Here is a 26,340-nt window from a genome sequence, read left to right as displayed (position 1 = left end):
TAGAAAATGTCATATTTGCTCTGAAGGGGAAGTTGCAACATGGATAATGGGGCAGAGCTCCCAAACTGTGCAAATCATGCAGCAAGTGAGATGGTTGGGAGCTCTGCTTTAAATGTAAATAATATAATTTTATTCATCCAAGTATAAATTTCCTCTTCACCAATAGCTAAGAATTTTGTCTTCAGTTTTTATTTGTAATAAATAAATGTTTTCCACATCGGTTTGTGTTAGAATAAATATGTGGTCCATTATTGTAAATCTAAATGACCATCATGGTAAACAAAGCTTAGTGAAGATGTATTAGTTTATATGTATGGCTTACTAGTGCTTATTCAAAGTGAAAAAGCCAATGATCCCACTCACATTCCATTTACTCAGTAGAGCTCTTTCTTGACTGATTTCTTGGTGATTTTTATTGTGTTTATTTTTGTCTTGCGTGAGCTACAAATTGGAAGCTATAAATTAAACAGAGTGTTTACGTGTATCTATCTATCTATCTATCTATCTATCTATCTATCTATCTATCTATACAGTACTGTGCAAAAGTCTTAGGCCCACATTAGATTTGTCATTTTAGCTATGGTTTAATGACCATATATAATAGTTTCTCATTCTCTTTAATAGAATACAACCAGGATATTTGTATGCAGCATTAAAAAAATGAAAAGAAATCAGAAAAAAAATCAGCTTCTATAGGCTAAAGTGGCAAGTATTTAGTGTGACCTCTCTTTACACTTGAGCAATAGCAGGAACCTGGCTCTCGTAAACATAAATGGAATGGAACCCTAATTAATGTTATTGCTAACACATGCATTTGTCCTACTATTTCATGTCAAAATGACTGCTAATAAGACAAACTTTCAATCACATTATTCCATTCAAAATGCCAAAGATCACAGAATTTGACAGATATAAAATCATACTTTTGCATTAGCATGGCCACTCTCAAAGGGAAATCAGCAAACAAACTGGATACTCACGATGTGGTATTCAAGCTGTTATAAAGAAATGTGAAGAATAAGCAAAGGTCAAGGACAAAAAAAGGACTGGAAGGTCAAGAAAACTTTCAAAATCTGATGAGAAGTTTCTAAGAGTTTCTTATGTACAGCAAAGACCGGGCTCAGTATCTGGCAGCTTCTTCGGGATGGTAAGTTGACCCTTCTATGGTCAAAAGAAGCATGATCAGGAATGGTCTTTGTGGAAGGGTAGCAGCCAAGAAACCATTTTTTCATAAGGTGAACAGGGTGAAAAGGCTAAGATATGCTTATAATAAAGATCAGTAGAAAAAAGTATTATGGAGTGACAAATCTAAGTTTGAAAGTTTTGGAACCAAGAAGAAGAATTGGAGAGAGATAAAAGAATAAGTGCTTGCGGTCTTGAAACATGGTAGTGCGTCTTTCCAGGTTTGGGGCTGCATTTCTGCCAGAGGTGTTGCCGATATAGTCTGAACTGATGGGATCATGAATGCTGAAAAGTACAGACAGGTTATAATTCATCATGCTGTTCCTTCTGGAAAGCTCTTGTATGGGAATTGTTTTATTTTTCAGCATCATAACAATCTCAAGCACACTGCTAATGCAGTGAAATCATATTTGGAGAGAAAAACAAGCTGATAAAACACTGACAGTCATGGACTGGCCTCCACAGAGTCCAGACCTGAATATTATAGAAGCAGTAGGGGATTACCTGGACTGAGAAAGAAATAAAAGACAACCTAAATCTAAAGAAGAACTCTGAGATGTTCTGTAAGAAACCTGGTATAATTTATCAGAAGATTACTTCAGAAAACTTCAGAACAGTCTCCCCATGTGCTTAGTGCCAAGGGAAGTCACACTAAATACTGACTTTGCCTGAAGAAGCTATTTTGTAATGACATTTTTTTTTATATATTTTGTGTACATATTTCCTGTATTTTCTGTTTGTATCCTAATAAAACAAAACATAAATATGGATGGTCATTCAACTTTGCTAAAACAACAAAGTTTGTGCTGGCCTAAGACTTTTGCACAGAACTATATATAAAAAAGCAAAAAGTCGGTGAGAGCGAGCAGTCACAACTACGAAGAGATCTCTGAGATTTAGGGGTAATATAAGCCACTTAGCCCTATTTCCACATAAATTATACCACCATCCATCTTCTATGAGCTGCTAGTGACTCCTAGAACAGTTTGGTGGGCGCCATCGTGAAACCGCAGTTCGGCAGAGTAAATATCACTGAACCGCAACTCTGAGTAGGCATACAAGCAAGATAGTGACTCCGGCCGAGACTCACAGACGATCGGCTGGTATATATACCACACGGTGTCTGTATTATCAAAACTAGAGTCAGCCTGAAATAGGGAAGAAGGTCCCTACTGTTGCACCACATCAACAACTAGGGCACGAAAATCTCCATCTTGCTCTCCGGTGTATACTATAGAGGCCGACACCAGAGCCCCTTAATATATGGTCACAGAGACCTCCTAAGAACGACACAAATTTACCACTGCAATAAGAGCCAACAGAGGGAGATTATCGGAGTGACTGGTACCACCGGATTACAGCCTGCCTGAAAGCTCATAATAGCCACGGCTGCGGTCTATCTATACACCCGAGACTCTGGATCGACACAGGGGGATAGTAGACTTCCTTCTTCTCCTGCCAGCACCAGACCAAAATCCGGAGGGTCGGGGCCCTGCTCTGTAGTTATAGCTCCTATTGAGGTGACGACAGGAACTAGCAGAGGTCGATACCGGAGGTGAGCCCTATCTGCATGTAAGTCACAAATACCTTGTCTCCAGAGACAATAGCATACCATCCACACCCCAACCCTAAGATACTACACTGCAAGATAGAGAAAACTGGGCCCAACTGCAACGTCACTTGAGGCCAATAACAAGCCTACCACCCACGTGGACTTTACCATACTAGATCACAACCAAATAAAATGCACAGTATCACAGAGGCTGTCTCTCTGGAGCATATATATAACCCCTAGGGCCTACCCTGCTACCTGCCTCTCTTTAAACAGGCCTGAAAAGGACAGCTGATCATTCTGCAGGCCTCACTGTATCATACCCAAGCCTCCACGTGCAGGGGCAGACCTCTGGAGGACAGAACTTACTTCACTGAGAGACAAAGAGCCCTGTAGAGAGACACTTATTTCTCTCTATTGAGCGACAGTTCCTCTTCCCCTCCTAGTCCCACCAGGAGTTATTTCCCTTTTCTCACATCGTCATTAGGTGACACATTCCCCTGGGGAGAGGCATTACCTAAAGATGAAAAGCTTACTGCAAGAAAAGTCACAGACCATGAAGGGCTAGGAGGCGTATGGGATGCCTAGGGGGAGGAAGTAAGAAGCCCATATCTAAAACAACTCTGTGAACATACGCACTACTGATATTGCAAGTGTGAATCTAGATATATCCATCTGCACCCGGATATGTCCCAATATAACAGGAAAAAACATAAACCAGCAGCCTCCACTTAAAAAGACTGTAGCAGATCATTTCAGAAAGCCCTCCACACAAGACAATACACCATCAAGGGAAAGTAGTTTTTTTTTATGGAAGATCAAGAAGCAGACTTCACATTAACATCTCAAGATTCTAGACCTCATCCTCCTGACAATATGGCGGCTAACATAGTGGATACACTTACTCAACGTTAGGGCTGGGCAATATGGGCAAAAATGAAAACCGTGATTTTGGACCAAAAAAATCGCGATTGCAATTTAATCGAGATTTCTTATAAATGATTATAATACCTTAATTTTTCAATAAAAAATGTATTTAAGACTACAGAATCTTAATGTACATGTTTCTGAATGTCCAATACACTCTGGGAGCATAAAAATACAAACCACATGTATGTGTATATATATATATATATATATACACACATACATACATACATACATACATACATACATGTATATATATATATATATATATATATATATATATATATATACATACATATATACACACATATATATATATATATACAATCACATACACAGTTACACACACATGTGTGTGTATGTGTATATATATATATTACAAAAAGAGTATTGGGAGAGGATTAGGAAATTTATAGTTTAAAGATCTAGGCGGTAGTTATCCACTTCTAGATCAGGTGCAGACCCCCAAAAACAATTATAGCTTCAAAACTTATTAGAAAAAGAAAAAAACCACAGTAGAGCTATATGAGATACTGTGTAAAGATGGGGGATTTCAGCACTCAGTAGAACTCCATTTTACCCAATTAGGTGTTTGACTGGGAGCTATCAGGAAACAAATACACGGATGCACATAAGTTCAGATAACACGACAAATTTATTTACAGAGTAACAAACATGCTGAAATGACATTTGCATATTGTTTAGGTACTGAAGAGAATATATTACTACCACTGCAGTGGAATATTTATCAATCATAATACATTTCTAAGACAGCTTTTTAAAGTAACATTGTATTGGTTCCTATATAGCAAAAAAAATGTAACTATGGCCATACAGATTTTCTTATGATCATATATACGACCTGTTCTGAGTCCTCCTTATAGTTAGAAAATAGGAAGAAACCACAGGTTCGTGGAAAATCCGTTTCTGCCTGGGCCCAGGTTCCAGATGAAAAGAAGTATGTTAAAGGGAAATTTTTTTCCTTTTCCAAAGGCTCATTCTTTGCTTCTGATCAAGAGCTGTATAAAAGGACTTGTATGCTAGAGATCCGAGGTAAAAACGTCCTCTCTATCTAGCATAGAAATACAATACTTGTTGAGAAATGCCGTTATTACTTGTAACCCAAAACAAATGCAGCTTTCCAGGAAACTGCGGTATGTAGCGGTCCGAGTGTCTGCATCAATACATTACTCCGAACTTCCGTGATTGAATAGCAGTCCGGGTGTCTGTGTTAGTGCTCACCTCCGGATTCACCTTGTGTCCGCAGTTATAGAAATTACAGTCACTAGTTCGGGTATGAGTACTGAAGTTACGTGCAGGGTCGGGACAGGTGCTTCCGACATCAAACTGCTTTCTACCTCCACTTCAAAGTCATATCACCTTCGCTTTTAGGGATCTTGACTGCATCGGATGGCAGATATTAATCTTCATAGAAATCGTCCGAACTTGTGTAGACTGTAAATAGGTGTCTGACACCTATTTACAGTCTACACAAGTTCGGACGATTTCTATGAAGATTAATATCTGCCATCCGATGCAGTCAAGATCCCTAAAAGCGAAGGTGATATGACTTTGAAGTGGAGGTAGAAAGCAGTTTGATGTCGGAAGCACCTGTCCCAACCCTGCACGTAACTTCAGTACTCATACCCGAACTAGTGACTGTAATTTCTATAACTGCGGACACAAGGTGAATCTGGAGGTGAGCACTAACACAGACACCCGGACTGCTATTCAATCACGGAAGTCCGGAGTAATGTATTGATGCTGACACTCGGACCGCTACATACCGCAGTTTCCTGGAAAGCTGCATTTGTTTTGGGTTACAAGTAATAACGGCATTTCTCAACAAGTATTGTATTTCTATGCTAGATAGAGAGGACGTTTTTACCTCGGAGCTCTAGCATACAAGTCCTTTTATACAGCTCTTGATCAGAAGCAAAGAATGAGCCTTTGGAAAAGGAAAAAAATTTCCCTTTAACATACTTCTTTTCATCTGGAACCTGGGCCCAGGCAGAAACGGATTTTCCACGAACCTGTGGTTTCTTCCTATTTTCTAACTATAAGGAGGACTCAGAACAGGTCGTATATATGATCATAAGAAAATCTGTATGGCCATAGTTACATTTTTTTTGCTATATAGGAACCAATACAATGTTACTTTAAAAAGCTGTCTTAGAAATGTATTATGATTGATAAATATTCCACTGCAGTGGTAGTAATATATTCTCTTCAGTACCTAAACAATATGCAAATGTCATTTCAGCATGTTTGTTACTCTGTAAATAAATTTGTCGTGTTATCTGAACTTATGTGCATCCGTGTATTTGTTTCCTGATAGCTCCCAGTCAAACACCTAATTGGGTAAAATGGAGTTCTACTGAGTGCTGAAATCCCCTATCTTTACACAGTATCTCATATAGCTCTACTGTGGTTTTTTTCTTTTTCTAATAAGTTTTGAAGGTATATATATATATATATATATATATATTTCCTTCTTTTTTTTAACATTTTACCTTGACTGAAAATGAGCCCTGCTCCTGTCCAGGAATCCAATACAGGCATATAGCAGTAGGGGTGGGGGGCTGCTCCTTTCAGAAATGCTGTGCCTTGCTGATATCAAATACATTTTAGATGCATTTAACAAATCAGCTAGCTAGCAGAGAGGACTGCAGTTTTAGACTTTTTGGCAGCCGTGGGGTTAACTGCATCTGCTATGTATTTGAGCCATTTCTCAGAGAGCAGGAGATTGTGTGGGAGGTTCCATAATGATTACATACCCTAAGTTTCAGACTGCAGACGTCCCTAGGGGGAGATATAAGTAAGTGGCTTTCCCTCCTCTTCACATCTCCTGCATGGGCTCTGCTTTTAGACTTCTATAGATTGATCAGTTACTAATGAGATCACAAACAGAAAGTGAAAGCAAAACAGCCATTTTTTTCCTTTTCTTTTTTTAGCAATGCAAATATTCATCTATATATAGTAAGCCAAACATCAACTTTCTCCAAATAAAAGAAAAATAAATATACAGGTTCCATGTGCAAACACAAAGTCACAGATGGTAAACACAATGTAAATATACACCAATATGCAGTGGGATGTAAGAAATTGCAAGGGATTAAACTTAAATATGATAGAAGCTCAAGTAACCTTGGTTTTTCTCAATTATTAGTAAGATGCAAATATTATTATGTGCCCCTAATGTAGAATATAGAAAGATAAAACAGATTTTGTACCTCATACAAAAGATAGTGGTCTCTCTTGGACGTCTAGTAATATGATATATTAGGGAGGAGACACTACAGGGGATATGTGGCAGGTAGAAACCATATAGAGCCACTCTTGGGCTCGTAGTAATATGTGCTTAAATTAGGAATAGTACTAACACTAGCAACATTAATAAGATAATGGCTATGAAGCTTTGCAATACGCTCCACCTTAATTATCATCTACAGAAAACTGAAGTAAGGATAGCAAATATAAAAAATAGGAGCTCATTAAAAATCAGCATGGGAGGTTTATTAGGTCCTGTTTAATATCCTATTTTCAAACATACCTTTGTACATATGGATATGACTATGCAATCCAAAGGGCTGGATATAGGCTTCTCTGTCTCTAAATAAATATTCTCTATACCAAACAGTTAGAGATCTTAAAATAACCCCTATGTTTGCAAGTATAGTACAAGTTGGATTAATGATATATTTCACCATGTGGTATTCTATTTTATCGAGAAACCTCTGTACCCTTGTGAGTAATAAGTTGCAACCCCTGCTATAGTACTTCCTGGTACATAACTTTACATAAAATGAACTTGACAATATAAATCAATCTCAAGAAAAGCACAAAAAAAAAAAAAACAGACAAAAAAAAGAACACAGAGTAGTAGTACATAAGCAAAAGAGCTAGCCAGCCAAACAACTGTCCTATCATTTATCCATAGTGGACTTTACTTTATACGAATGCCTTTATGAGTATACACTAGACTTGTATATTAATGATAAAAGAAGACTACTTGCTATTATGTTTGTTCAGGAGTGTCTTTGAACCATGCATCATCTATTATAGGGGTAATCCACAGTAAATAATGTAATATGTTCCTAAAAGCAACTTACAAGCATAGGCATCTAAAGGCTCACAACAGTGTGGGGGATTATTAGAGGGCCCCAATGCTATATGTAATCTAAGGACATTGAGTCCTGATATTGTTAAAGTAAGGGTGAAACAGTTCTAATGGGACAGATAGGAACACCAAATAATTCGAATTTAGACTAGATATTATAAAAAAAAATAAAAAAATACCTCAATAGCTGCATTAGTAACGACACTAAAGCTAGGGAAAGCAGAAAGTTAAATAAAACTCAGCGATGGCCTTAGCTAGGTTGTTGTAATATATAAATTACCATCATCATCTTGCTTAAATCCCCCATATAGCTCTGAATAAAATATAAATCCTTTTAACTAGAATTCTAATTTTCAACTATACAATTCTAGGAATATCAGACTGCGAGGTCATCATTGGTTATTCCACTTTTGTATGCATATCTAGAAAGGATATAGTACCAGGTACTTGTAGCAGTCTCCCCTAACAGTCCCTGGGGTAGTCCTGGAGTCTATCCAATTCCAGCTCTCTTAGCTACCAGTAGATAAAGGGTCTTAGAAGGCAGAGTTGGTTCAGGGCAATCTCTAGTAGCCTCCAAGATTATCTGAAGCTCCGTTGCACAAGGAAGAAGAGATTGATCTCCGTACAACTTAGACTCTTTTATCAGCTGTTCAAATACAGGGCGGCCGGCCACTCTGCCCTGGGAACACGAAAAGTCTACTGTGGATCTGAACGAATAGCTGCCCCTCAAGGAGTCCTCCATTTCTCTCCTCTCAAACAATCCCTGCATACGGGTCCACCTCCGCTTCACCACCCGGATTACCGGGAGCTCCAAGGAGCGCCTCGGCACCGCATCAAAGGGGAGGTAGGTAGGAAGAGGGTCTAGATGACAGCATCAGATCATCTGCATCTCTGGGGGTCTCTCCTTCACATCTTGGCTAGATGATGCCTGGTCCAACGGTTTCAGTATGTCTTCTATAGTATTGCGCAGTTTACTTTCAAACTCTCCCAGCAAGGCCAGAATAGCGTGGCAGATCGATTCCATACCTAGGTGATAGTGCTCTCACTTGGACGATAATTAGGTAGATAACGTCTCCATATAATTTGCCGGTCTTAGTTTCCACCGATTATGATTATTCTTACTGCAAAGGGTTTGTGGTCATACTTCAGCACAAATGGCTGGGTTGTCTGATTCATCAGGAAAATGGGGGGATAGATGAAGGTCCAGGCCACTACCAGGCCTCCGCTGTGCACCTCATCAATACAGGGCTGCTATATCGAAATCAAGTACAAAAAGTTGCTCAAATCGACTCTACAAGTATTAATTCTTGTTGTATCACAGATAACAGACTTGGAGTCAGGATATAAGAGTGTTAACCAACGGTTTTAACAGTTCCTCAGTGTAGCCGATATTAGAAAGCAGCCATCTTGGTCGCTGGTCGGACACGCCCCCCCCAAAACAGCCATTTTAAAATGTGTGCTAAAAGCAACCACTAGATGGAGCTGGTTTGCAAGAAATCATATACAAATCAATGCAGTATAGCCACATCTAAGGATTTTTTTTCTTAGTTGAAATAGTTTTTATTGCAGAATACACAAAGATTACATCACATAGTGTATATATAAGCGAGATCTCTCAGGTACAATCAAAAGTGCTTTTAACAGACCACTTAACATTGGATTATTTTTTCAGTGTTTCTGCGTGCTCGATTATGGTTTTATCACAGAAGAAGAATGAACATCTCATAAACCGAAAACTTCTGTAGTCTAGTATTCATCCTCCCCTTACTGTATCTCTCAATCCTTTTTTCCTTATAACATTAAAACATGAACAATAAAATAAAACTTAAACAATAACTTGCCTGTCTCACTTGTTTATTCGTAATGGATCCGAGGAGGGAGCCCCCCCCAAGCTGCTCATCAAACTGTCCGAACTATCCATGACTTCTGTGTCTCTGTCACTGTTGTCAATTTGTCTGTGTACACTCCGTATGGGTCTCTTGTTTTTATGTGCAAATTATCAGTATCCTTTCAAAATCCAATACTCCCACACCTTCAGAAATTGGTCATGGTTTGCTTGTATGTAGGATGCCGACTCAGACAATTTATATGTGGTTTTAATATTTTCTATTATCTCTCCCCAGGTAGGCGTCCCCGTTTTCCAATATCTAGCCACACATATTCTAGTTGCAGTACACAAAATGCGTATGAATGTGTTTATAGTGCTATTAAATGGTTTAACTCGTTCATTCAACAATGCGTGGGACATTGTCAGATCTATTCTCTCAGACAGTATCTCACTCAACAACCTAGAGAGTTTGGTCCACAGCTGTTTCACTTGTGGGCAGTCCCACCACATGTGTTTATATGTTCCCATTGCTGCACAACCTCTGTAACAGTTTTTATTGGCTTTGTGTGTGTAGTGGGATGTGATTACTGGAGTGAGGTACCATCTAAAGGTGGTCTTAATGTAATTTTCCCTGAAGTCTGCACTCAACAGGCCCTTCCCTGCTGTCTGAAAGATAGCCTCCCATTCCTCCCTTGACTTTGTTGTGCCCGTGTCCCGTTCCCATTTCTCCATCAAAGGAGTTTTAGAGGAGTTCCTGGCTGATTGTATTGTAATATACATGTGAGATATAAGTTTTTCTGTCTAACAGTGGAACTGGAGTATTTTTCTAGTGCTGTTAAGCTTTTTCTTTGATTCCGCGATGTGAATTTTGCTATTGTTGATGCTATCTGTAAATACAAAAACCACTGGAGTTTTTCCGGGAGTATTTTTTCCTGTAATTGCTGAAATGTAGCAATTCTACCTTTGTGTAAAAAATCAGCCACCCTGTAGAGTCCTTTGTTTTCCCACTTCCCCACTAGTCCATGTAAGTCTTGATTAATAAGTGTCCTAATCGGTCTCATCACTGAGTCTGTTGGGAGCATCTTTAGTGATGATGACGTTGTATTCCACAAGGTCATCATCTCTCCTGTCAGTTTTGAGGATTGTGTCATTTTAGAGATTTGTCCTGGTTGTTCCCATAAAATATCATCCGGGAATTTATATCCTGTCATCAAAGTCTCCACCCGCACCAAATCATTTGGCCTTTTACCTAATAGTGTGGTCTGCGCTAATCTCGCCGCCTGGTAGTAGTTTAGTAGATTTGGAATCCCTACTCCGCCTAGTTGTTTGTGTTGTAAGAGTACCTGAGATGGAATCCTGGCCTTCTTATTTCCCCTTATAAAGTGAACTAGATCTGATTGCAACTTATTAAGTTCCTTCGGTGGAACCTTAATTGGTAGGGCCCTAAATAAGTATAGTAGCCTTGGGAGAATGTTCATCTTAACAGCTGATAGCCTACCGTACCAAGAAAAACCACCAGTCCTCCAAGTGTTTAGCTCTTTTCTAATTGTCTTAAGTAGGGGGGTGTAATTTAGTTTATAGAGTTCTGTAATATCGTTTGGTATTTTGATTCCTAAATATTTAATTGACTCCTTTACCCATTTAAATGCGAAGTTGATGTCAATTAGTTTTTTGGTATGATTTGGGAGTGCTATAGGTAGGGCCTCACTTTTATCTAAATTGACCTTGTACCCTGAGATAGTGGAGTAATCCTGTATTATTTGGTATAGGTGTGTCAAAGATGTTAGTGGTTTGGTCAGGGTGAGCAGAACGTCATCCGCAAACAATGAAATCTTAAATTCTTCATCTCCCACCTTGACCCTGTGGATCCCTGTAGATTGTCGGATTGTCTCCGCCAATGGCTCCATACAAAGTGCAAACAGGAGTGGTGATAAGCCCTGCCTTGTGCCATTTTTTATATTTATTATCCGGGACTGGTGACCTGCCGCTCTAATATATGCTGTGGGATGGGAGTATATACTCTTGATAGCTTGAACAAATGGGCCAGGAAATCCTCTTCTATGTAGTACTTCAAACATGAAATCCCAGTCTATCCTGTCGAACGCCTTCTCCGCATCCAAAGATAGGACCAGAGAAGGCGTTCTTGTTCCATGAAGATATTCAATCTGGGAAATCGTGCGCCTTGTGTTATCTGGGGCCTCCCTTTCTGCGATAAATCCCACCTGGTCCGGATGGATCAGGTCAGGAAGGTGTGTTTTAAGGCGGTTTGCCAGAATTTTAGTAAAAATCTTTATGTCCTGGTTGATTAGAGATATAGGTCTATAACTCTGGCTTAACTTTGGATTTTTGCCTGGCTTGGGGATAACCACGATTTTAGCTTGTAAAATTTTGTTTGGGATTTCTTTACCTTGTAAAATGTTGTTACAAAATGTCACTACATGTGGAATTAGTGTAGATTTAAATAGTTGGTAGTACTCTACTGGAAACCCATCTGGGCCTGCTGCCTTTCCTGGTTTTAATTCTTTAATGGCTATGAGAACCTCTCTAGTCGACACTGCTGAATTCATCTCGTCCCTAATAATTTCATCTATAGGTTTAAGTGCGGCCCTATCCAGAAAGTTGTGTAATAATTTTTTGTGAGGTCATTATGTGACCTCATAATGTTTGAGGTGCATGAGCCATCCGCTTTTTGTAGATATGGTATTGTGAAAGTTTTTGTTTTCTCTCTCAACTTATGAGCCAAGTATTTGTCTGGTTTATTGGAGTATAAGAAGTACTGTGACCTCAATCTATGAGCTGCTCTTACGGAATCTTTGTACATAATAGTGGTTAATTCTACTCTTTTAGATTGTAACTCTCGGAGGGTTTCTGTCGACAGATTGTGCTGGTGTAGCTTAGTGAGTGTGTCTATCTGGGTTTGGAGAGAATCTACTAAATGTCTGTTAGCTTTAATAAGGGTAGATTTTTCTTTAATAAGCAGGCCCCTGGTGAATGGTTTGTGTGCAGCCCAAGCGTGGATCGGATTAGATGTGGTGCCTGTGTTTAATTCCCAGTATTCCTGTAATGCCCGAGCTACAGATCTATGTATGCCTGGACTCTGAAGTACAAAGGGATCATAACTCCACGAACGTGTCGTACTAATATGGAATGTTTTTTTTTATATTAATCAGTACTATAGAGTGGTCCGACCATGCGCATGCGTGTAGTGTAGAGGATATTAAGTCTGGGATCCAAATCTGGCTTAGGTAGATGTAATCTAACTTAGAGTAGGTTTTATGTGCATGTGAGTAGTATGTATAGTCGGTAGTTTTGCCATACAAAGTATCCCAGGAGTCTATCAGATTATGAGAAAGGAAGATCGCTTTGATTTTTTTAACCAAGGAGTTGTGCCTCAATTGCTTCTGTGTCAGTTTATGCTATTCTGAATCTTGGTGAGCATACACTGAAATATTAAAGTCCCCTCCCAACACTATCCTAGCTTGTGACCATTGGGTTAATATGTAAGCGATGTGTGCAAAAAAGGAGGTCTGTGTCTCATTTGGTGCATATATGTTGCACAGGACTATATGTTTATCTTGTAATCTTCCCCGTACTATTAGAAATCTCCCCTCTGGATCTTTGACTATATGCTCTGACTCAAACCCCAGGGATTGATCAATCAAGATTGACACCCCTCTCTTTTTCTTGTCTGTTGTGGAGTGGTAATGTTGGGTATAGTATTTTGACCAATATTTAGGCACCACTTCTGTAGTGAAGTGTGTTTCCTGCAGGAATATAATGTTGGCTTTTAGTCTAGAATATTGGGTCAGGGCTGTTCTGCGTTTAAGGTCTGAGTTGAGGCCTCTGGCATTGTGTGATATGAGTCTTATGTCTCCAGTCATTGTCTACACACCTGGGTTAGGGGCTCCCCCCCCGGATCCGCTTGCATGGTCTCGACATCCAGTTTTAGAGGTCATATATGTTTGTGTTTTTCTTTGCTCCGACCACGAGCACAGATAGAGCAGCAATATAAAATAGAAACAGGCATAAAGGTAAGAGAAAAACAAAATTGTCAATGAACAGTAACAATTTTAACAAATGTTGCATAACATATTCTGGAAATAGAAAAAAAACAAAAAAACCCTTGTCTCTCCCCCCCCCCCCCTAATGTAAACAACAGTTCTTGACTACTTCACTCTCCTACTGCTATTCAGTTGAAAATAAGCAAAGAGAAGTCACCGGCAGTCTTAATAGTCCTAAACTGATAAGTCTCTTTCAAATGTTATGTATGTCCATACCTTTTTGTATGTAGAACATGTAGTCCCACTATTAAGTCACTGTATAGAGGCCTATTGGGTTGATGTTCTTGAAGTTACCCCCTTCCTGTACATACTAATGCCTCTCCGTTTCCTGGATGAAAATACCCTAGAAGGGATCCAGAGAAGTGTCTCTCCCTGCCATACACTGTAGGTGTAATTCAATCACATCGAGTCCTTAAACAGTCCATCATAATGGAGACTCACGATTTAGCTTTTCTTTTCGTCACTCTGGTCCACCTTTGTCTTTGTGGTTGACTTGATCCCGAAGAGTGTGGCATAGGCTCTTCCATATCTTTCATCTGGGGTATATCCGGTGTCTCCAGTTGGAGTTTGGTGCATATCTCTGGGATTTCTGTCGGTTCTTTAAGGCTGAGTATTCTGCCATTGTGTGAGATGTGTAAGTTAAAGGGAAAACCCCAGCGGTATCTGATTTGATGCTTCCTCAATAGTGCAGTGAGCGGTTTTAAATTGCTCCGTTTCTGTAAGGTTTTGACACATAAATCTTGAAAGAATTGGATTATTGTCCCTTGAAACTTGAAGGTAGGGTTCTTTCTAGCTGCTTCCAAAATTGTTTTTTTTTCTAAGAATCTATAAAATTTAATAATCACATCTCTCGGTGGGGCATCTTCTTTTGGCCTGGCCCTTAGTGCTCTGTGGGCCCTCTCTAGTTGAAATTTCTCATCTGCAACTTCGCCCGTGATGGCTTGGAAGAGCTGATGTAGATAGATGGGCAGCTCGTCTGGTGATACAGATTCTGGGACTCCCTTCAGCCTAATATTACATCTGCAGCTTCTGTTTTCCAGATCTTCTAGTTTATCTTGGATATCCTTAATTTCTTGCTGTTGTGAAGAGAGGCTATTCTGTACGGTTGTTAATTCATCTGTGATAACAGTTTCAGATTCTTCTAGTGTAGCTATTCTAGTGCCCAATTCTGTGATATCTTGTTTTATGTCTGCCAGACTATTGGTAACAGTGTTCTGGAATGCGTCAAATTTCTCCCAGAGCTTGTCAAAGTTCTTGCTGAGGTCCTGTTTGGACACTAATGCTTTAAGATCAGCTCTTGTTGTAGGTATGGAGTCATCATCATTAAGTTGTGAGTCTGTTTCAGAGTCTATATCTTCTTCTGTCATGTTGTTGGAATTTTCTGGAATTTTATCTCCCTTGACAGGCTTAAAAAATAAGGTAGCTGCTGGTGTCTTTGTTCCCTGAGAGAGTTTATTCTGTTTCCTGACCGACATATTGCAGTCAAAGTCTTATATAGCAGATTGCGATGTCTTAGCCAGGAATTTAACTTTTCTGCTTTCAGACCCACGTGTGCTCTCTTTTAGTGCCAGGCGTAGCTCAGAGTGTGCTTGTGATTTTGGTTTGCTCTGTTACTGGATACTATTAAGTTGTAGAGATATGGTGGGACCAGCTTGTAAAGTGCAACTCATGAAAAACATACTCTGTCTAAATTTCCTGCTTTCCGGAGGCCATTTAAGCAGTTGTCTGTTAAGCTCAAATTTCCATATATTGTTTAGTTTTCAGGATATTAAAATAACATTCAGAGACCCAAAGATTGCAGACGTCTGGATTAATAGATGCTATTCACCGCTTTGTTGTAGCATACTTTTGCATAGCCTATAAAGTATATTTAGCAAAGTCCAGAATTCCCCATCTCCATCTACATATATATTTGCAGACCTTATTTGCCACCGCTGCTTATAACTGCGTCATGGTATTTATATTGTGGGGTTTAGGGCCTGGTGTCCCACTGAACATGAGAATCCTGTCTATGTGCCAAGTAGGCTTTATGCATCTAGCGTTTATGCGGTTAACGTATATAAACTGTCCTTTAACATGTTAGGGGGGATAGCTTCTTGGCATAATATAGCCTAATACATTTCTTTCCCCTAGTTTTTGCGCCCTACAAACTTCTTCCTCCTCCCTTCAACCTCTGTATCTGTTATATCTGAAACTCACAACTTATTGCAGCTTACTTGTGTGCCAGACCATATCCTTATGTCTGGTTTGACGATTTTGCCGATCTCTCATCAGCTTCATCTGGCTAGTTTGACAGCTCTCACAGTGTGTTTAGCGTTGACCCTTGTGGCCAAGATGGCGACCGGCTCCTCACAACTTCCACTGCATGTTTGGTCCATGCGTGACTGAAAAGTCCGATTCAGCTCCCAGAGCGCTTGTTGCAGTGTCCCCACACTCTTACTGCTCCTCTCGATCATTTGTCAGACCTCTCCTGCTCATTAAGCAATCTAACTTTTGCAGTAAATCACGGAGCTCCCAGCTTACAGCTCCATCTTTGTTCCGTTCCAGGCTCCGCCCCCGATTTTTTTTCTTAAAGGGACACTGAACCCATTTTTTTTGTAATTCAGATAGAGCATGCAATTTTAAGCAACTTTCTAATTTACTCCTATTATCAATTTTTCTTCGTTCTCTTGCTATCTTTATTTAAAAAAAAAAGCCATCTAAGATTTTTTGGGTTAAGTACTCTGGACAGCACTTTTTGATTGGTGGATTAATTTTTTCCATCAATCAGCAAGGACAACCCAGGTTGTTCACCAAAAATAGGCCGGCATCTAAACTTACATTCTTGCATTTCAAATAAAGATACCAAGAGAATAAAGAAAATTTGATAATAGGAGTAAATTAGAAAGTTGCTTAAAATTTCATGCTCTATCTGAATCACGAAAAACAAATTTGGGTTCAGTGTCCCTTTAACAAAAAATTGCATACTCTCTGGGTTTTTAAATCGCGGCGATTAATTGCGGTTTTAAATCGCATATGCGATTAATCATGCAGCCCTACTCAACGTATGAACATTCTGTATGCTCCGTGCACTAGCATTTTAAATACAGCACATGCTTAGAAAGTCTTAGGTGCTTGTATTATATGGTAATGACTCAATTTGATAATTGCTGACAAGATATAAGTCCCACTGGCACTCTGAGCTGCTGCATTATTTAAAAATACTGGTGCACTGAGAATATCTAGCTATGCTTCACATGCACATGCAGAGAAAAATGTTAACACTAAAACAGTGATAACGTTTATTAGAAGCATTTTTGTCAGTACATGTATATTGCAAAAATGTTTCTACTCAAATATGTAATTCCTCTATGTGCATTTAAAGGGACATGAAACCCACATTTTTTCTTTCATGATTTAGAAAGAGCATACAATTATAAACAACTTTCTAATTTACTTCTATTATCTATTTTGCTTCATTCTCTTGATATTCTTTGCTGAATAGCATATCTAGATATGCTTAGTAGCTGCTGATTGGTAGCCGCACATAGATGCCTCCTGTGATTGGTTCACCGTGTGCATTGCTATTTCTCCATTAAAGTATATCTAAAGAATGAAGCAAATTAGGTAATATAAGTAAATTGGAATGTTGTTTAAAATTGTATTCTCTACCTTAATCATAAAAGAAAATGTTTGGGTATAGTGTACCTTTAAATTTTGACCGGAATGTCCCTTTAAGGCTGTTTTTGTGCTGTGAGTTGTCCCTTTAAAGGTTGTGTGGGCTGTGTTTACCTGTCCAATTAAGTCTGTGTGCCCCTTGTCCTTTAAGACTGAGCATCCCTTTAAAGGGACAGTCAACACAAATTTTGTTATTGTTTAAAAAGATAGATAATGCTTTACTACCCATTCCCCAGCTTTGCAAAACCAACATTGATATATTAATATACTTTATAACATTTAAACATCTAAATGTCTGCCTGTTTTTTTATTAGCTTTTCACAACAGAGGAGTGCTAGTTCATGTGAGCCATATAGATAACATTGAGCTCACGCCCGTGGGTTCTAACAACACAGCACTAATTGGCTTAAATGCAAGTCAATAGATAATAAATAAAAAGTCATGTGATCAGGGGGCTGTCAGAAGAGGCTTAGATACAAGGTAATCACAGAGATAAAAAGTGTATTTAACCATGTTTTCTGTGCAAAACTGGAGAATGGATAATAAAGGGATTGTCTATCTTTTTAAACAATAAAAGTTTGACTGTCCCTTTAAGTTAGTGTGTGTTGTGGGTGCCTGTTCCTTTAAGATTTTGAGAGTGTGCAAGGTTGTGTGTATGCACATACTGTGATCTGTCCCTTTAAGGCTGTTCATGTTGTAAGCTGTCCCTTTAAAGGCACATGAAACCCAAAATGTTTATTTTATGATTCAGAAAGAGCATTCAGTTTTAAACAACATTCCATTTTACTTCTATTGTCTAATGTGCTTAGTTCTCATGGTATCCTTTGATGAAAATCATACTTAAGTTGTCTCAGGAGCTAGGATCCTTGCTGCTGATTGGTGGCTGCACATATATGCCCCATGTCATTTGCTTACTGATGTGCTCTGCCAGTAGTGCATTGCTGCTGCTTCAACAATAATACTAAGAGAATAAATCAAAAGTGATAATAGAGGTAAACTGGAAAGTTGTTTAGAAATCTATCCTCTATCTGTATCATGAAAGAAAAAACATAATTTATGTAAGAACTTACCTGAAAAATTAATTTCTTTCATAGTGGCAAGAGTCCATGAGCTAGTGATGTATATGATATATATTCCTACCAAGAGGGGCAAAGTTTCCCAAACATCAAAATGCCTCAGTTTAACGTGTAGCCAAGAAGTGAGGTATAAAAGGAGTAGAAAGCACACAAAAAGAGGGACTGGAAAAAATAATGTGCTTTATACAAAAAATCATAACCACCATAAAAAAGGTGGGTCTCATGAACTCTTGCCAATATGAAAGAAATTCATTTATCAGGTAAGTTCTTACATAAATTATGTTTTCTTTCATGTAATTGGCAAGAGTCCATGAGCTAGTGACGTATGGGATATAATACCCAAGATGTGGAAAACCACGAGTCACTAGAGAGGGAGGGTTAAAATAATAACAGCTAAATCCGCTGAGAAATTAAATCCAAAATAATTAAGTTTTCTTTAACCCCTTAACGGCCAACGACGTACAGGGTACGTCCTACAAAAAAAGGTCCTTAACGACCAAGGACATACCCTGTGTGCACGGGGGCAGGAGCGGGTGGGAATACTACACTATGGGAAAATTTTATTTAGCTGAAGGTAAGGTGGGAGAGAGGAGAGGGGTTATCTAAGTGATCTGGAAGGGGGTTGGGGGGTGGCTATTGGGGGGGGGCATCTACTCTACAGAAGGAACTGAACTGTTCTATATTGAGTTTTATCGCGTCTCTACACTAGCCAGGACACCTGGGGGCTTAGCGCTATTTGTCTTGCTACTAAAAAGGTTTTGGTTTCGGCGGTCACACTCCTGCTGATCCATTTACCTCTTTGCAAGTTTGGCGATTTGAAGCATTTGTTACAGCATAGCTGCTTTTGTACCGTTACATTGTGGTGTTATCAAGGCTTATGTGACGCTTTTATATATTTTAAAATAAATTTGTATCCAAGTTTTGCCTAGTGTACTGTTTTCCCATCAGTATAAAGTGGGAGTGCGCATATCCTTGAGCTTAGTGGAAAGCTCCAACAAATGTGAGTAGTCATTTGTTACAAAACAACTACTTCCTCAAAGTGCCATTACAGATTCACACTATGTTGCAATTTTCTGTTTCCTTTTTTATGGGATCTCATTGAGGAATGCTAACAAGCTGAAAAACTCATCCTGAGGACACAGACATATCCTTGATTCAGAACTTTATTTGGTTTTCCTTTTATGATTTTTGTTATCACATTTATTTCACAGAAAAAGATAAAAGAATAAAAAAAAACATTATTTATAGTAAACTGGGTACTAGCAGACAGCTGCCAGTACCCAAGATGGCGCACAATAAGCCTTAAGGGGGAGGGTTAGAGAGCTGTTTTGGGGGGATCAGGGAGGTTGGGGGCTAAGGGGGGATCCTACACAGCAGAATATGTCGAGGTTTTGAAATAAAAAAAAGAAGAAAAAAAAAAGATACCTTTTATTTTAGTACTGGCAGACTTTCTGCCAGTACTTAAGATGGCGGGACAATTGTGGGGTGGGCGAGGGAAGAGAGCTGTTTGGGAGGGATCAGGGGGTGCGATGTTTCAGGTGGGAGGCTGATCTCTACACTAAAGCTACATTTAACCCTGTAAGCTCACTACAAGCTACCTAATTAACCCCTTCACTGCTGGGCATAATACAAGTGTGGTGTGCAGCGGCATTTAGCGGCCTTCTAATTGCCAAAAAGCAATGCCGAAGCCATATAAGTCTGCTATTTCTGAACAAAGGGGATCCCAGAGAAGCATTTACAACCATTTGTGCCATAATTGCACAAACTTTTTAAAAATAATTTCAGTGAGAAACATAAAATTGTGAAAAATGTAACATTTGGCGGTGAAATGGTGGCATGAAATATACCAAAATGCCTAGATCAATACTTTGGGTTGTCTACTACACTACACTAAAGCTAAAATTAACCCTACAAGCTCCCCAATTAACCCCTTCACTGCTGGGCATAATACACGTGTGGTGCGCGGCGGCATTTAGCGGCCTTCTAATTACCAAAAAGCAACCTCCAAAGCCATATAAAAGTCTGCTATTTCTGAACAAAGGGGATCCCAGAGAAGTATTTACAACTATTTGTGCCATAATTGCAAAACGTTTTTGTAAATAATTTCAGTGAGTTTGTGAAAAAATTTGTCAAAAAGTGAATGATTTTTTTTATTTGATCGCATTTGGCGGTGAAATGGTGGCATGAAATATACCAAAATGGGCCTAGATCAATACTTTGGGTTGTCTAAAACAAAATATATACATGTCAAGGGATATTTATGGATTCCAGACAGATATCAGTGTTCCAATGTAACTATCACTAATTTTGATTAAAGTGGTTTGGAAATAGCAAAGTGCTACTTGTATTTATTGCCCTATAACTTGCAAAAAAAAGCAAAGAAAATGTAAACATTGTATATTTCTAAACTCAGGACAAATTTTAGAAACTATTTAGCATGGGTGTTTTTTGGTGGTTGTAGATGTGTAACAGAATTTGGGGGTCAAAGTTAGAAAAAGTGTGTTTTTTTCAATTTTTTTCATCATATTTTATAATTTTTTCATAGTAAATTATAAGATATGATGAAAATAATGGTATCTTTAGAAATTCCATTTAATGGCGAGAAAAAAATGGTATATAATATGTGTGGGTACAGTAAATGAGTAAGAGGAAAATTACAGCTAAATACAAACACTGCAGAAATGTAAAAATAGCCTTGGTCCCGACTCCCAAATGGTCAGAAAATGGAAAAGTGCTGTGATCCTTAAGGGGTTAAAAAATTTCAAAAAAACTCAAATCAAAGGCATTAGAATCAAACTGAGACAACTGCCTGAAGAACCTTTCTACTAAAGGCTGTTTCCGAGGAATCAAAATGGTAAAATTTAGTAAGAGTATACAAAGAAGACCAAGTTGCTGCTATGCAAATTTGATCAACTGAAGCTTCATTCTTTAAAGCTCAAGAAGTGGCAACTGATCTTGTAGAATGATCTGTAATTCTCTGAGGCGGAGACTGCCCCACCTCCAAATAAGTTTTGTGAATCAAAAGTTTCAACCAAGATGCTAAAGAAATGGCAGAGGGTTTCTGACCTTTCCTGGAACCAGAAAAAATAACAAACATGAGAACATGAGAAAGAAAGAATCTTCCCATGGGAGGTCTTATTCTGAAACCTATTCGATATCCTTGAGAAACAATATTCTGAATCCTCAGAGAGTATTTTTTTACTTAACACGATCCAACCATTTGGTCTTAACGAACAGAACAACGTCTCTCCTTTTCTGTAATGGATAAAAGAATCAACACCTATCTATGATAACCTATAGTCCAATATGGTTATAAGAGTATTTAATTTTAAATACCCCCTTGGCAGTTTAAGAAAAAATATATATATATTTTAATAATAAAAAAAATAAAAAAAAAGTTAAAAAGTTAGGGTTAAGAATGACAGAGTCACACAATCTGTATATTCAAGATTTATTGACATTGTGGACTATAGATAAAAATTACATTGACATGAAGACTTGGATGTTATCTTATTAGAATAACATAAGAATCCCAATGTCCTACTGGAAATACATGTCCAATGAAATAATCGATTTTGAACATATACTGGATATTACATTCAATCTACCTTATTATACATAACCATCTATATGCTGTGAAACTCTGAGATGTTAATTCTCCCTTCCTAATGACTCTCTTAAACTCTTTAATTTTCATTTCATTAATTTGTTTTATGTTATCACTCACTAGTTTTATAAAGGCTAATATAAATAACTTTATCTTAGTCCTCACATTTATATGATCAATATATAAACACGTACACATGTACAAGCTTGATCTGCCCTATGATATATAAACACATATGTTAACACATTTATGTACTCAGCAGTCTTGTATCACAATATGTTGTTTCATTTAAGAAACCAACATTATTCTAAGTTCACTGTGTAGGAGTCTCCTCAAAAAATATGATAAGAAAAAATAAGACAAGAATAAGAATCACAATTGGATCACTTTTGTCACTAGGATTTCTAAATTAAAGTGTATTTCATTTTATTCTATCCTAAGGATGTGTTAAGATGAGTTAAAGTAACAGTATGATATACAATCTAGATGATTCTATTTGTAATATATAACAGCGGTAATTTTAAGATAGATATAACTTCAATAGGAATTAAGTTCTCATTGAACATTGGTAGGAAACTAAAGAAATAGAGTCACGTAACATCTTTATTAAATCAAACGACACACGCAACATTAGACGTCATTTGATGAAACTTTCCACAAAAAACTAACTACAGATGTTGAATAATACCAGTAGCATGTAGGAGAAAATGTAGGACCTCTGTGTCGTCAATAGAGGTTTTCAGGCAACTAATCTAATTTAAACGATAACTTTTCCAAAGTATCAACAATCTGTCAAATGTGAGAGGTGTGTGCGCTTGAGCCAATAAGATAATCTTCACGCTCATGATGTAAGCAAGATGGGCGTGAATAAGCTATCAACCAATAATCTATTCCCCTTAAACGGACGTTATACTTGTGGGCGTTCTTCAACACGCCATCAAAAGCCGAAGACCTGACAGTGCGGTAATTCCTTTGAGAAAGCCGGTAACGGCGAAACATGTCAGGAAGATTAGGGTCTTGGTGAGGAGTCCTAGGAGCTCCTGTGTTTTTAGTCAGCACTTAGCTACCTTGCTAATGTAGTAGATAAATCTAATTCTTAATACTATATTTTGGTTACTGATGATACTATTATTTTGGAAATTCGAGTCCTGTGTAATATTATACAGCTGAACTACTAACTCATCTAACAGATGTTATAGAAATAGTTAATTTAATATGCTTTATTATACATAATGGTACCTTAGTAACATTTAACGCAGTTTACTAGCGGATATTATAATTTAAAAAATTGAGATAACACTTATATGAGGTTTAATACACCATTTTCTTAGCGTTCCCTTACAGACTCGTCTAACAGGTGTTTTGCAAACAGTTAACCCTAAATGATACATTACATTGACCGGTATCTTATTAAAGGGACACTGTACCCAAAAAATTTCTTTCGTGATTCAGATTGAGCATGAAATTGTAAGCAACTTTCTAATTTACTCCTATTTTCAAATTTTCTTCATTCTCTTGGTATATTTATTTGAAATGCGAGAATGTAAGTTTAGATGCCGGCCCATTTTTGGTGAACAACCTGGGTTGTCCTTGCTGATTGGTGGATAAATTCATCCACCAATAAAAAAGTGCTGTCCAGAGTACTGAAACCAAAAAAAAGCTTAGATGCCTTCTTTTTCAAATAATGATAGCAAGAAAACGAAGAAAAATTGATAATAGGAGTAAATTAGAAAGTTGCTTAAAATTGCATGCTCTATCTGAATAACAAAAGAAAAAATTTGGGTTCAGTGTCCCTTTAATATATACCGCAGTCTACTGGTGGCAATTATAATCTATCAAATTGTTAATACTTACGATTAGTTGCCTCCTAAGATATAAGCCAAGCTTGCGGCGAGGCTAAGTGCACCACTACTCTAGCGTGCACTCAAGCCTTATTTATATTATTTTTTTGCATCATGGATTGAATAAACTGGCTTGTTACAAGCAGTTAACTTTAAACGCTACATTATACTGATAGATACTTTAGTAGTATATACCGCAAAGTACGAGTGGACCTTACTAATAAACAGTTAATATCTATGACCAGTTACACCCTAAGATATCAATTTAAGTTCTTTTTAGAAAATACATGCAAGTGATTAAATATATAACTATCTTAGCATTTACTTAAAGGGACAGTCAAGTCCAAATTTTTTTTTTCATGATTTAAATAGGGCATGCAATTTTAAACAACTTTCCAATTTACTTTTATCGCCAATTTTATTTTGTTCTCTTGGTATTCTTAGTTGAAAGCTAAACCTAGGAGGTTCATATGCTAATTTCTTAGACCTTGAAGACTGCCTCTAATCTGAATACATTTTGACCACTAGAGGGCATTATTTCACATGTTTCATATAGATAACATTGAGCTCATGCACGTAAAGTGACCTAGGAGTGAGCACTGATTGGCTAAACTGCATGTCTGTCAAAAGAACTGAAATAAGGGGGCAGTCAGCAGAAGCTTAGATACAAGATAATTACAGAGGTAAAATGTGTATTATTATAACTGTGTTGGTTATGCAAAACTGGGGAATGGGTAATAAAGGGATTAACTTTCTTTTTAAACAACAAAAATTCTGGTGTTGACTGTCCCTTTAAGGATATCACCATAACCTGGTGGATACAAGTAACTACAATCCAACTGAATCTGGGAATACTTAGAATATTGACTTTATATATATATATATATATATATATATATATATATATATATATATATATGTGACTATAATAAATACCTACTCCATTAATATACAGTATATACAAAGTAGTTACCATCAATATATTATTTCCTTATACCCCATGCAATGATGTGTTACTAGTAATCCAGCTCCTTTACAACTGTTTTTCCATCTAAATCTAAGAGTACCATATAATATCGATAATAAAAACAAACTTATCAAGCATTGTTTAACTTTCTATAACCATAGATGATCTGTAGAGATGTATATATTTTTGATCACAGTGATATTAACTCACTATATACAGCTTTCCATCTGTACATCAGACCAGATATTATTGATGTATATAATTTAACTTTCTAGTACAGAAGCTGACCAAAGTGTGGTTTTAATGAAATTCCTAATTTTATAAGTTACTGAATAAAATTTATGTTTTATTTAATATCACAAGTTTAGTTAATATATGCTGTCCTAACACATTTGAAACTATTAACCTCGAGTGCTAGTGTGTGTATTCTTAAAAGATCAAGCCTCTTCTTGCTCTTTCTAATTAAAATATTCTGAATCCACTGATTTTGAACAGAAACTGTCCAAATTAGTTGAAATAATTTCAATCTGCCCCCCCCCCCCACCAGTAGAACTGGTTTGAGGGCCGCACCTTCATGCAGTCTTAGGGTCTGGAATTGGTTTTTTAGAAGAAAGAAGGAGGCGGCACACTTGGTAAATGAAAACAAGGCAGGAACTTTATTCCAGATTTCAAGTCGCTACATACACACTGCCAACAAGAGACGGAAGAAGGGGGCGTGTCCCTACGCGTTTCGTGCCGTGCGGCACTTAGTCATAGGATGACAGGTAAGTGAGAGTCAGGTAAGTTTATTCCCCGCCCCACCAATTGGATTGCAAGAAATAATAAAAACAGGTGAGTAAAGGGATACAGAAAATTACATACAAAGGATTACGTAAAAGCAAATATACACAGCAATGATGAATGACACAAAACAAATGTGAGCTGACACAAAAAGCCAAGACATCATTTAGAAATATGGAAGTTAGCAATAAGACAGAAATGTGAAATTCAGGACAATATTATATAATATGATACCGGGTGGTATTATGCACTTTACAATATAGAACATCATAAACAATAAAGCTTACCCAAGAGTGACTCAAGTACCTCCGTACATATTAATACACTGTGGATTAATTATTTAGAAGTAATAGATAAGCAAATGACTCTGTGAACTCAATATATTTTTTTAAAGTATATTTTTAAAATGAATGAGTTTATACTTATACCATGATCATTGCTTTGGATACCTACAACACAGTGCAATAATGGACCTAATAGAAAGGCAATCAAAAGGGTATAACTGTATGATTCATGGGAAAGGTCATCTATTAATAGTCAGCAATAGAGATGATCGCCTCTATCCCTATAATTGTCTGAGACAAATGTACATCTTGACTCCCTGAGCCTAAGATGGAAAATATTTTTTTTTATATGAGTATATAAAAAAACATCTTTTTAATCTATTATAATGATGGTCCCATATTCAGATAAAGATATATGTGGTTACTAAAGTACAGGAAGATGTTACTCAACGAATAGA

This window comes from Bombina bombina, chromosome 1 (assembly GCF_027579735.1).
Source record: "Bombina bombina isolate aBomBom1 chromosome 1, aBomBom1.pri, whole genome shotgun sequence".
NCBI classification, from domain to species: domain Eukaryota; kingdom Metazoa; phylum Chordata; class Amphibia; order Anura; family Bombinatoridae; genus Bombina; species Bombina bombina.
The sequence above is the reverse complement of the archived record's forward strand: the minus strand, read 5'-3'. Positions refer to the sequence as shown.